This window comes from Mustelus asterias, unplaced genomic scaffold (assembly GCF_964213995.1).
Source record: "Mustelus asterias unplaced genomic scaffold, sMusAst1.hap1.1 HAP1_SCAFFOLD_338, whole genome shotgun sequence".
In the NCBI taxonomy this organism is placed as follows: Eukaryota; Metazoa; Chordata; class Chondrichthyes; order Carcharhiniformes; family Triakidae; genus Mustelus; species Mustelus asterias.
This window is the reverse complement of record NW_027590299.1, coordinates 285,153-297,485: the sequence shown is the minus strand read 5'-3', so window position 1 is coordinate 297,485 and position 12,333 is coordinate 285,153.

Genomic DNA, 12,333 nt, shown 5'->3' with positions numbered 1-12,333 from the left:
GCCTCTACTACTACTTCTGGCCGCTTGTTCCAGACACTCACCACCCTCTGTGTGAAAAAATGCCCCTCTGGGCACTTTCGTATTGCTCCCGTCTCACCTTAAACCTGTGCCCTCTAGAATCTGAGAACAATGAACCGGAATGTTCCAACAATGGATCAGAATCTGGGAACAATGGATTGGAATGTTTCGACAATGGATCAGAATCTGGGAACAATGGATTGGAATGTTTCAACAATGGATCGGAATCTGGGAACAATTAACCGGAATGTTCCAACCAAGGACAGGAGTTTATTCGATTGGATTTCTTGGTTTACTGATTCTTATTGGATGATGACATCAGCTGCTCGGATTGGATATCTACTGTACGTGATTCAATACTTTTACTATCCCCTCCTAGCGATTGTTGGTGTTCCGGGTAAGTCTCTGGCTGGAATTGGACCGACCCGACCGCCACGGGAATCGGAGCAGGCGAGGGGCGGAGAATGGGATGGTCTGTTGAACACGGGTGGGATTTTGCAGGTTGGGGAAGAGTGAGGCTGGATAGTCATGTCCCCTATGTCCAGTTCCTAATTCGAGAAAGGCTGTTTAACTGTATTGATTTTCTTGTCATTTACTGTACTGGGTTTGCTGCTCTTGTTGAATCTCTGTATCCGGTTATTAATTCTTTCAGCCACTGAAAATTGCCTCAGGGTCTAAGGGCTGGGATGTCTTCTGAGTGCTGTGACTTTCCATAGACATGTGACCTCAACCACTATTCCACCGTGCGTAAAAGATTGAGACAGAATCCTTTTCACCCTCTGCATATAACACCAGTTCACGCACCCAATCACCAGGCCGCAGAATCAATTTTATTGGTCATATCTGCACAGCAGGATCTCACAGAGAGAAAACATAGTTCATTACATTTGAAATTTATTCATCAGTGTCACAAGTATGCGAACATTAACATTGCAATGAAGTTACTATAAAAATCCCCGAGTCACCACACTCCAGCGCCTGTTCAAGTACACTGAGGGAGAATTTAGCAAGGCCAATGCACCCAACCAGCACAACTTTCAGATAGTGGGTGGAAACTGCAGCACCCGGAGGAAAGCCACGCAGACATGGGGAGAACATGCAGAATCTGCACAGACAGTGGCCAAGCCTGCAATTGAACCAGGACCTCTGGTGCTGTGAGGCAGCAATGCTATCCCCTGTGCCACCACAAGCTCTCCGAGAGCAACAGGAACACAAACACACAGACACACCCAAACACACATACATTAATACACACATTTGTTGATAGAAGCAATCAGATTTTAGACACTCCCACACACACACAAATTCAAGAACCAAAATTGCTGCAACACTCCAGAATAACGCACACTTAGGAACATTCGTCAGGTACTCTGTTGCTCACACACAAACACGCACACACACACATGCATACTGGTACGGACAATATAGACACACGCAACACACACACGGTAGGGGGCAGGATAACAGCTACTCCCTGTCCATTGATGGTGGGGTGATCAAGTAAAACCGCGTGACAGCCTGGAACTCAGGTCCACGTCCCATTTCTCACCTCTTGCAACCTTCACCGGCAATGGATAAACAGCGGATTCAGTCTCCTGCCCATTTCCGGCAAGAGGCTGAACAAATTATTTCAATTTATTTTAAAACAAATTTAAATGAAATTCGCGTGCCGGGGATGGAATTGTGCGCCACACTTGCCTTTGCAGCCTCACCGGGAGAGGTTGGGTCCGGTGAGGAAAACAGGTGGCCACATGTATGAGGACGAGTCATGATGACCTCGCCGGGAGAACTGAAGGCCATTGAGGACACCGGGCAAGGTCGAGGGCAAAGGTAGGTGCCCCTTGGGCAATGCCCACCGGGAAGTACCAGGGAGTGGGGCATGAGTTGGTGGGGTCTACAGGGGTGGAGCCTGAATGTAGCGGGGCCTACACTGAATTTAGTTGCTGGGTCGGACAGGGTCCCGTTACCACTCTGCCCGCTGTCTGTGGGGTGGAGTGGTCCCCACTGCCAGTCTGCACGTGATTGGTGTTGGCAGGAAGGGGGGCATCACTGCCTTTCTGCATGAACAGTGGGGTAGGGAGGGGGTTTCGATGCCTCTCTGCATGCACAGTGGGGTAGGGAGGGGGTCTCGCTGCCTCTCTGCATACACAGTGGGGTAGGAAGGGTTCTCGCTGCCTCTCTGCATGCACAGTGGGGTAGGGAGGGGGGGCATCACTGCCTCTCTGCATGCACAGTGGGGTAGGGAGGGGGTTTCGCTGCCTCTCTGCATGCACAGTGGGTTAGGGAGAGGGGTGTCGCTGCCTCTCTGCATGGACAGTGGGGTAGGGAGGGGGGTTTCGCTGCCTCTCTGCATACACAGTGGGGTAGGGACGGGATCTCGCTGCCTCTCTGCATGCACAGTGGGGTAGAGAGTGGTGTCGCTGCCTCTCTCCATGCACAGTGGGTTAGGGAGGGGGGCATCACTGCTTCTCTGCATGCACAGTGGGGTAGGGAGGGGTGTCGCTGCCTCTGTGCATGCACAGTGAGTAAGGGAGAGGTGCCCTGCTGACACTCTGCATGCAATTGCTGTGGGGGAAGGGGGGTGATTGGTCCAGGTGGTGGGGAGGGGGCTGGGTGTATATCTGGTCGGCAGCTGGGGGCAGCTGCTGTGTTGAAGCGAGCTGCAGCAGCAGAGAGCTGACAGATGTCTCTCTCAGACCAGGCAGCTCACTGCTGGCTGCAATTGCGTATTTGCAACCAGATAGGTTTGGGAGGTGGTCGGTATCCCAGCCAGCGCTGTGAGAGCTGCAAGTGATGGGGCCACTGCTGTGGGTGGTCCAACAGCCATCGAGTTTTAACAGCACGAAATGAGGCCCTTCGGCCATTATGTCCGAACTGGTCATCAAACACCTATCCAATCGATTCCCATTTTCCAGCACTCGATCCACAGCCTTGTCATAGAGTTTACAGAATGGAAACAGGCCCTTCGGCCCATCTTGTGCATGCCGCCCTTTCTTTTTAAAGCCCTAAACTAATCCCAATTGCCCACATTTGCCCCATATCCCTCTATACCCATCGTACCCATGTAGCTGTCTAAACGCTTTTTAAAAAATAAAATTGTACCCGCCTCGACTCCTGCCTCGGGCAGCTCGTTCCAGACATTCACCACCCTCTGTGTGACAGAATTGCCCCTCTGGACCCTTTTGTATCATTCCCCTCTCACCTTAAACCTGTGCCGTCTAGTTTTAGACTCCCCTACCTTTAGGAAAAGATATTGACTATCGAGCTGATCTGTGCCCCTCATTATTTTATAGACCTCTATAAGATCACCCCTCAGCCTCCTACGCTCCAGGGGAAAAAGTCCCAGTCTATTCAGCCTCTACTTATAACTCAATCCATCAAGTCCCGGTAGCATCCTAGTAAATCTTTCCGGCACTCTTTCCAGTTTAATAATTACATGCTCTGACGTTTGAGTTGCTGATCTAAATGCCTCTTGTGGTTGTTCCCGCTTCTACCATCCTTTCAGGCCGAGAGCTGCAGATCCCAGCACCCTGTGGATGGAAACATTTTCCCTCAAATCCACACAAACATCTGCCCTTTACCTTAAATCCACGCCCCTCTGGTTATTGACACCTCTACTAAAGGGAAAAGGTTTCTTCCTATCCGTGCGCCACATTATTTTGTTCATATCACTCAGTTCCCCCCCCCCCCCCCGCCCCGCCCCCACCTGAAAGCATTCCCCACCACCAACCACTACACCCGCTCCACCTCCAGCCGCCTCTGCTCTAAGGTACAAAACCCAGCCTAACCAGCCTCTCCTCATAGCTGAAACTCTCCAGCCCAGGCAGCATCCTGGTGAATCTCCTCTCCACCGTCTGCAGTGTAATCACATCCTTCCTGTAGTGTGATGAACAGAGCTGTACACAGTTCCCTTGCTCTCGTCGAACCAGCGTTTTATACACTTCCATCATGACCTTCCAGCTCTTATATTCTATGCTGTGGCTGCCAAAGGCAAGTATCCGACATGTCGTCTTAACCACCTCATCTACCTGTCTTGCTGCTTTTAGGGATCCACATATATGCACCCCAAATTCATTCTGGTCCTCTGCACTTCCTCAGACTCGACCGGACATGGTGCATTTCCTTGCCCGGATCGTCGTCCCAAATGCATGGCCTCACATTCGTCAGGTGTAAATTACATTTGCCCATTTGCCCAGCCTTTCAGTTTCCTCAGCACGGTGGCACAGTGGTTAGCACTGCTGCCCCACAGCGCCAGGGACGTGTGTTCGATTTCTGGCTTGGACCACATCTGTGTGGAGTTTGCACCTTCTCCCCGTGTCTGCATGGGTTTCCTCTGGGTGCTCCAGTTTCCGCCCACAGTCGGAAGACTTGGGGGTTAGGTGGATTGGCCAGGAAAAAACTGGACTTAGTGTCAGGGAGAATTGATTGGGCAAATGCATGGGGTTCAGGGGATAGCGCCTGGGTGGGATTGTGCTGAGTGCAGATTCGATGGGCTGAATGGCCTCCTTCTGCACTGTAGGATTCTATGATTCCTGTAATCTAAGGCTTTCCTCCTCAATATTTAACACAACACCAATTTTTGTATAATCTGTAAACTTACTGATCATACCTCACACATTCATGTCTCGACCATCAATGTACATTACAAACAGCAAGGGACCCAGCATCGATCGCTGTGGAACCCCACTGAACACAGGCTTGCAGTCACAAAACCAACCTTCCACCATCACCCTTTGCCACTCAGCCATTTTGAAAATAATTTACCAAATTGACCTGGTTCCAATCGGAATCACTTCCTTGTTCAGTCTTCCATATTTGTCAAAAGCTTTTCTGAAGAACGCGTAGACTACATCGACTGCACTTCCCTCATCTCCTCATCCAGTCACCTCCTCAATATATTCCAACGAATTGTTAGACATGATCTCCCCCTGTCAAAGGAATTCAGACTTTTGTTCATAAATCCTTACCTCTCGAATTGGAGATTAATTCTGTCCCTCAGATTGTTTTCCAATCATTTCCCGAACACGGATATGGTGATGATGGTGTCCTGGCCGTGATCTTGGATATCACCAGGGCACCTTGCAGGATGGCAGTATGGCACAGTGGTTAGCACTGCTGCCTCACAGCATCAGGGATCCCATTTCAATTCCTGGGATTCCATCAGCACCAGTGAAGCTTCTTTTTAAACTTTGTTCCATTCTCACAAAAGGCCTGTTGGGATTTCTCCTATTACAAGAACGTGTGGTGTTCCTCTGGAAATAATACGCTGTGAGCAAGTCCAGTTTCTCGCAGCTCCCCAATGTCCACATTCAGCCTTGTAAATTCAGTCTCGATCACAGCCGTCCCGTGTACATCATCAACCTGCATAAGTCGATTGGTAAGGCCAGGGCACATCGTGCTGATGTTTCAGCTTGAGATGCGAAAGACTGACTTGATTTGAATTGATTTGGTTTATTATTTTCACATATAATAAATATGTGATCCAAGCCCGGAATCGAACTCAGGTCCCTGTGAGACAGCAGTGCTAACCATTGTGCCACCATGCTGCCGACTCAAGAACAGCTTCTTCTCTGCTGCCATCTGACGTTTTAATGGGCCCACATCGCATTAAGATGATCATATTCTACACCCTCGCTCTGAGTCCATCATTACATTCTGCACTCTCTCCTCCTCTATGTTCAGGGTAACAGTGTTACAGAGTTCAGTGTTGGGCCAGGGAGATGGTGTCTGTGGACCTGTTGGGGAGGTAGGTGAACTGTAGTGTATCCAGGCAATCTGGGAGGCCGGAATTGATCCATGCCATGACTAACCTTTTGATGCATTTCATAACATTGGATATACAGTGAAAAGTGTTGTTGCTTGAGTGCCATACAGACAAAGCATACTGTACATAGAGAAGGAGACAGGGCAGAATGTAATGTTGCAGTCATAGCTAGGATGTAGTAAAAGATCATCTTAATGCAATGTGGGTCCATTCAAACGTCTGGTGGCAGCAGAGAAGCTGTTCCTGAGTCGGCAGCATGGTGGCACAATGGTTAGCGCTGCTGTCTCACAGGAACCTGAGTTAGATTCCTGGCTTGGATCACTGTCTGTGTGGAATTTGCACATTCTACCCGTGTCAGCATGGGTTTGCTCCGGATGCTGCGGTGTTCACCCACAGTCCAAAATATGCAGGTTAGGTTGATTGGCCATGTTATCTGCCCATTAGCGTCCTGGGATATGTATGTTTGGGGGTTTAGTAGGCTACATATGTGGGATTTCGGCAATCGGGCTTGGGTGGGATTGTTGTCGGTGTAGACTCGATGGGTCAAATGGCCCCCTTCTGCACTGTAGTGATTCTATGAGTCGGTTTGTCCATGTCCTCACACATTTTTAAATCTTTTTCTCTGATGAACACGTGGGAAGCGGTTATGTCCGTGGTGCACTATTCCTGAATTAGGCTGGTTGCTTTTGCAAGGCAACGGGAGGTTCAGACAGAGTTAATGAGTGGGAGGTTGGTTTGAGTGATGGACTGGTCTGCATTCACCAAGCTTTGAAGTTTCTTGTAGTCTTGGACAGAGCAGGAGCCATACCAAGCTAGAATGTTACTTATGGTGCATCTGTAAAAGTTGGTGAGAGTCGCAGCTGACATGTCTGTAAACCTCTGGGAAAATAGAGGCGTTCGGAGACTTTTTTAATTATAGGGACGTCATGGAGGAACCAGGAAAGGTTTTTCGTGATGTGGATCCTAAAACGTGAAGCTCTCGACTATTTCAACTTCATCTCATTGATGGAGATAGGGGCATGTACTCCACTATGCTTCAAAAAGTCGATTTGCTTTGTGGACATTGAGGAAGAGATTATTGTTGTCGCCCCAGTTCACCAGATTCTCTGTCTCTTCCTCCGAACCACTGCAGGTGTCATCAGCAAACTTGGAAATCCAGTTGGAGGGGAATTTGGCCACACCGTCACCAGTGTATCAGGAGTATAGTAAGGGGCTGAGGACGCAGCCTTACGAGGCACCGCTGTTCAGGATGATTGTGAAGGAGATGTTGTTGATTGTCCTTAATTTTGCTGTCTATGGATTAGGAAGTTGAGGATCCAATTGCAGAGACAGGAGCCAAGCCCAGGGCCAAGGACTTTGGACATGGGTTTCGTGGGAGTAATGGTGTTGCAGGCTGAGCTGTAGTTGATAAACACGAGTCTGTGTTCCAGGGTTCACTGTCGGGCCAGGAAGATGGTATTGTGGACCTGTTGTGGATGTCGGTGAACTGTCGTGGATCCAGGCAATCTGGGAAGCCGGAACTGATTCATGCCTTGACTAAGCTTTTGATGCATTTCATAATATTGGATATCAGAGTCAGCGGACGATAGGCATTAAGGCAGCCTGCTTGACTTTTCCTTTGGTACTGGCCTTTGTTTGAGTTTTACCTAGTGCATAGATTGGCAACCTTCCTGTCGAGAGAGGACTCATGCAGCTGCACTGACCCAGTAGACCACAGTGGGACAGCAGTATTCGCACTGAGTATGATGGACGATAGCGATTCGCTGAACCCTGAAGCTTTCTCCCACTCTTGAAAGCAAACACTGGAAGTTGTGTTCTGTGCCAATCGAGTGTGAGATTACTATTTTTTCCTGTGTTGCGCTAACAGTGGCCACAATGCTGTGATCTCCTCTCCAGGGTACAGTTCTGTGTAAATATACTAGAGATTCTGTGCTGTCAAGGAATCAGGATTTCCCTCTGCCAATTGTTAGTATTGTCCAGAGGCAAGGGTCAAACCAGCCCTCTTTGGTACCAGCTCTGTTGGAGGGGTTGTCAGTAAACTGTCTGAGAGACGACAGATTGCCATCTACAGGACTCCAGTCAGGATTTTCTGTCGGGGTTTACTCCCGCATCCTTGTAGCTGAGTGAGGGTTAATGTTGTGGACTCTCCGGAAAGCTCTCTCCCAAATGTATACCACTGTGTTGCTACCATGGAGCAGCACGGTGACACAGTGGTTAGCACTGCTGACTCACAGCGTCAGGGACCTGGGTTCAATTCAAGGCTTGGGCCACTGTCTGTGTGGAGTTTGGACCTTCTCCCCGTGTCTGTGTGGGTTTTCTCCGGATGCTCCATTTTCCCCTCGCTGCAAAAGACGTGCTGGATTTTTAAAAACAGATTTAAGTGATTTTATGTGTGTCCATTCTTTTTTATTTCAACCCATCCTCAGTCCAAATGGTAACTTCTTTCCCTGAATCCTGTCTAATTTTATTCTTTATTTCCCTTCCTGACAGTGAACATAATCACAATTGTGACACTGACGAGCAGAAACTGTGGTCTGTCCAAATGTGTGACTCGTTACCTGGTGGCCATGTCAGCGGGGGATCTGCTGGTCGTTATCCTCGACCTGATATTCAGACACATTCCCATTCTTTATCGGGAACAGTTTGATTTCCTGCTGTCGCTCCCCGTGTGTAACATCCACGCCGTCCTGCTTTATGCAGCCACTGACTGTTCTGTCTGGTTCACCGTCACTTTCACCTTTGATCGATTTGTGGCCATTTGCTGCCCCAAGCTGAAGAGTAAATATGGCAGTGAGAAATCGGCGGCTGTGGTTCTGGGAACAGTGACGGTGCTGAGCTGTTTAAAGAACATTTTCTGGTATTTTCTGTTATTAAATAGATATCAGCTGGTGAACGACCCCTGGTTTTGTGATGTCACAAAGGATGTGATGGAATCTCTGGTCTGGGGAACAATCGAGTTCCTCCACCACATTCTAACCCCGGCTGTCCCGTTCGTCCTGATTCTGCTGCTCAACGTTTTCACCGTCAGACACATTTTAATGAGCAGCAGAGCCCGCAGGAGACTCCGGGCTCACAGCAGTGGGGAGAATCCCAGAGACCCAGAGATGGAGAGTCGCAGGAAATCCATCATTTTACTGTTTGTTATCTCAGCCAATTTCATCCTCTTATGGTCGACATTAATGGTTTATTCAATATGGAGTCGGATGTATTATCTGGGCTATGAGTTGTTATGGTTAGATTATTTTGTTCAGGAATTGGGCTTCATGCTGCAACTCACAAGTTGTTGTACAAACACTGCCATTTATGCTGTGACACAGACTCGCTTCAGACAGCAGCTGAAAAATCTGCTGACAGCTCCCCTTACTGCAATTCTTCAACTCATTGGACCCTGACAGGAAACTATAACTACAAGACCCCTGACTCTTTCTATTGGACTTTCAAACTAGAAATGACGAACAGCCTCACAGAGGCAGAGAGAGTGACAGATAAAGAGAGAGAGAGGGCAGTGAGAGCAAAACTGGAAGTGATAGAGAGACAGAGGTTGACAGAGAGAGGGACGGGTACAAATACATGGAGCGTGACACAGTTTGAAAGAGTTTCTAACAGATACAAGTAGTGAAACAGAGAGAGAGAGAGAGAAAGGGAAAGGACAGAGACAGATAGGGACTCCCAGAGCGAGAAAACAGGGATAGAGATTGGGGGAAATGGGGAGGGAGATGGACAGGGAATGAGAAAGGGAGACGGATGGCAGAATGTAATGAGAGAGGGAGACTAAGACGGAAAGGGAGACAGAAAGGGAGGCAGAGAGAAACAGAGACAGAGACAGAGAGCGTCAGTGAATTTGAAACTGTGAGACCGAATGAGTACAATGGACACAGCAAGAGCAAAAGACAGGGCATGGTAGAGAGAGAGAGAGAAAGACAGAGAAATAAGAAAAGGGGGACAGAGAAGGAGAGGGACAAGGAGAGTGAGACTGAGGGGGGAGGAGACACGGAGGAAGAGTGTAGAGAGCAGGTGAATGAGGGAGATGCAGAGAGACAGTAAGAGACACAGAGAAACAGGCAGATATATATATATATATATATATATATATATATATATATATATATATATATATATATATATATATACAGAGAGAGAGAGATACAGAGAGAGGCATGCACAGAAAGACAGAAAGAGACAGAGAGAGACATACTTAATGACATTAACGATAAACATCAGGTGGAGTTATTGGAATAGGAGCTCCCTGATTGAGACAGTTAATGCTGTCCAATCCGGGAGCCCTGCAGACGTATATAATATGGTGTGCCTAGGTTGCCGGAATTCAGGGTGTGTACACTCTGGGTGTGGATATGATGGACTGGTGGTTTTATCATTGGACTATTATTACAGAAACTCAGCTAAAGTTCTGTGCACCCGGGTTCGATTCCCGTCACAGCAGATGATGGAATTTGAATAAATATATCTGTAATTCAGAATCAGCTGCTAACCATAAAAGCATTGTCGATTTTCAGAAAAACACATCTGGTTCACCAATGTCCCAGGGAAGGAAATCTATCGTCCTTATGTGGTCAGGACGAAATGTGACTCAAAGTGGTTGACACTTAATTGTCCTCTGAACATGGGCAACTAGGGATGGGCAATAAATGCTGGCCAGCCAGCAACACCCAAGTCCCAAGAGTGTATACAAATACTTTGTACTGGGAAATTTTAAACAAACGGTAAACTGTTTCTCACAGCTGGATAAATACCCAATCCCTTTGATCGAGGACTTAGCTTCAAAGCTGGCAGGAGGATTCTTGTTTCCAATTATGAACTTATTCACGTGCACTTATACTGACAGTTAGATGAGGTTTCCCAGCGATATTCAACAATTCATACTCAGAGGAAGTTTAACATTTATAAAGTGTCAGACGGAGGTTTACATAAAGACTGCAATGAAGTTACTTTGAAAATCGCCTCATCGCCACTCACTGGTGCCTGTTCGGGTAACACTGAGGGAGAAGTTAGCATGGCTACTGCACCTAACCAACACGTCTTTCAGACTGCGGGAGAAAACCGGAGAAACCAGAGTAAACCCACGCAGATACGGAGAGAATGTGCAGACATTGACCCAAGCCAGGAATTGAACCCAGGTCTCTGGCGTTATGAGGCAGCAGCGCTAACCACTGTGACACCTTGTCTACAGTGATAGATTGGGAAAAGAAATTCCAGAAGGACCTGCATGACGGTGCGGCCCATAATATTGGCCCATATCCAGCTGTGGTCTTTATTACTGTCCGCCTACCATTATCCAGGAGGCTGAGTCACTGACGCCAATGCCTTGAGTTGGCTACGATTAACAGACACTTGTCATACCCACAATGGAAGAGACGGTAATCATGAACTTTGTCAAAACTCTCCCAGTGGCTGCCAAAAATATTCGGCTGTGGAGGCAAAATTATCCATTCCTGAATGAATTGAAGCAGCGAGTGCTGATGGGGGAATCCAAAAGGCCATTACAGCCTGAATTGCACCCATATTGGAGTGGCAGAGAGCAGCTGACTGTGGAAGATGGCACACGCCTATGGGGTTCAAGAGTGTCATCCTGAGCCAGGGTCACCATCCCATGGTGAACTTTACCATGGCCACCCAGGAGTGGCAAACTGAAGATCCTCTAAGTTGCCCTGCTGGTGGCCAGGTATGGGGATGGATATTTGCTCGTGGGTCAGTGTTTGCAATATCAACAAGGGCAGAACTATCACCAGTCACTACTCTTCATACTTGTGAATGGCCAGGACGGCCATAGACGTGGCTGGACATGGACAGTGCCGGTCCGTTCATGGGGTCAATGTTCCTGGTAATGGTAGATGCTGATTCAAAATGGATGGCCGTACAGAGGGTGAGTTACTCAAACACAAGGACAAGAGTGGAGAGACTTCACACCTCTTTCTTGACACCCGGGATCCCGGAAATGTTAGTTTCTGAAAATGGACCACCCTTCATCAGCCAGGAATTTGTGCAATAGATGAAGTTGAACAGAATTTGACACGTTAGGGCAGTATTATATTACCCATCATCCAACGGCCTGGCAGAAAGAGCGGCCCAAACAGTAAAAGGAGGTTCAAAAAAACGTCCCACAGCCTCCTTGGACAACAAACCATCCAGGTTCATCTTCAATTACAGGACAACACCCCCCAACCACGCCGCCCCCCCCCCCCCCCCCCCGCGCCCCCGCGCCCCCCCGCCAACCACCCATTCAACTTCCAGAATAGCCCCAGCAGAGTTGGTCATGAGGAGATGACTCCGCCCAGGGTTGAGTCTGATACTCCCAAGAGTGGGAGGTTCGCAAGGCATCAAGACACCCAGTGTTGATCCCACCAGCCGGGAAAGGCAACTAAAGGCAGGTGATAGGTTATTGGTAAAGAATCATGGCAGAGGATCCACGTGGTTATGAGGCACGGTCGAGTCTGGAACAGGGCCAGTTTCCTCTCAAGTCCGCTTGGGAGATACCATCCTATGGGAATTGCTTCAATCATCTACAACCATGAAGCCCCAAGCCGTGCAGGAAC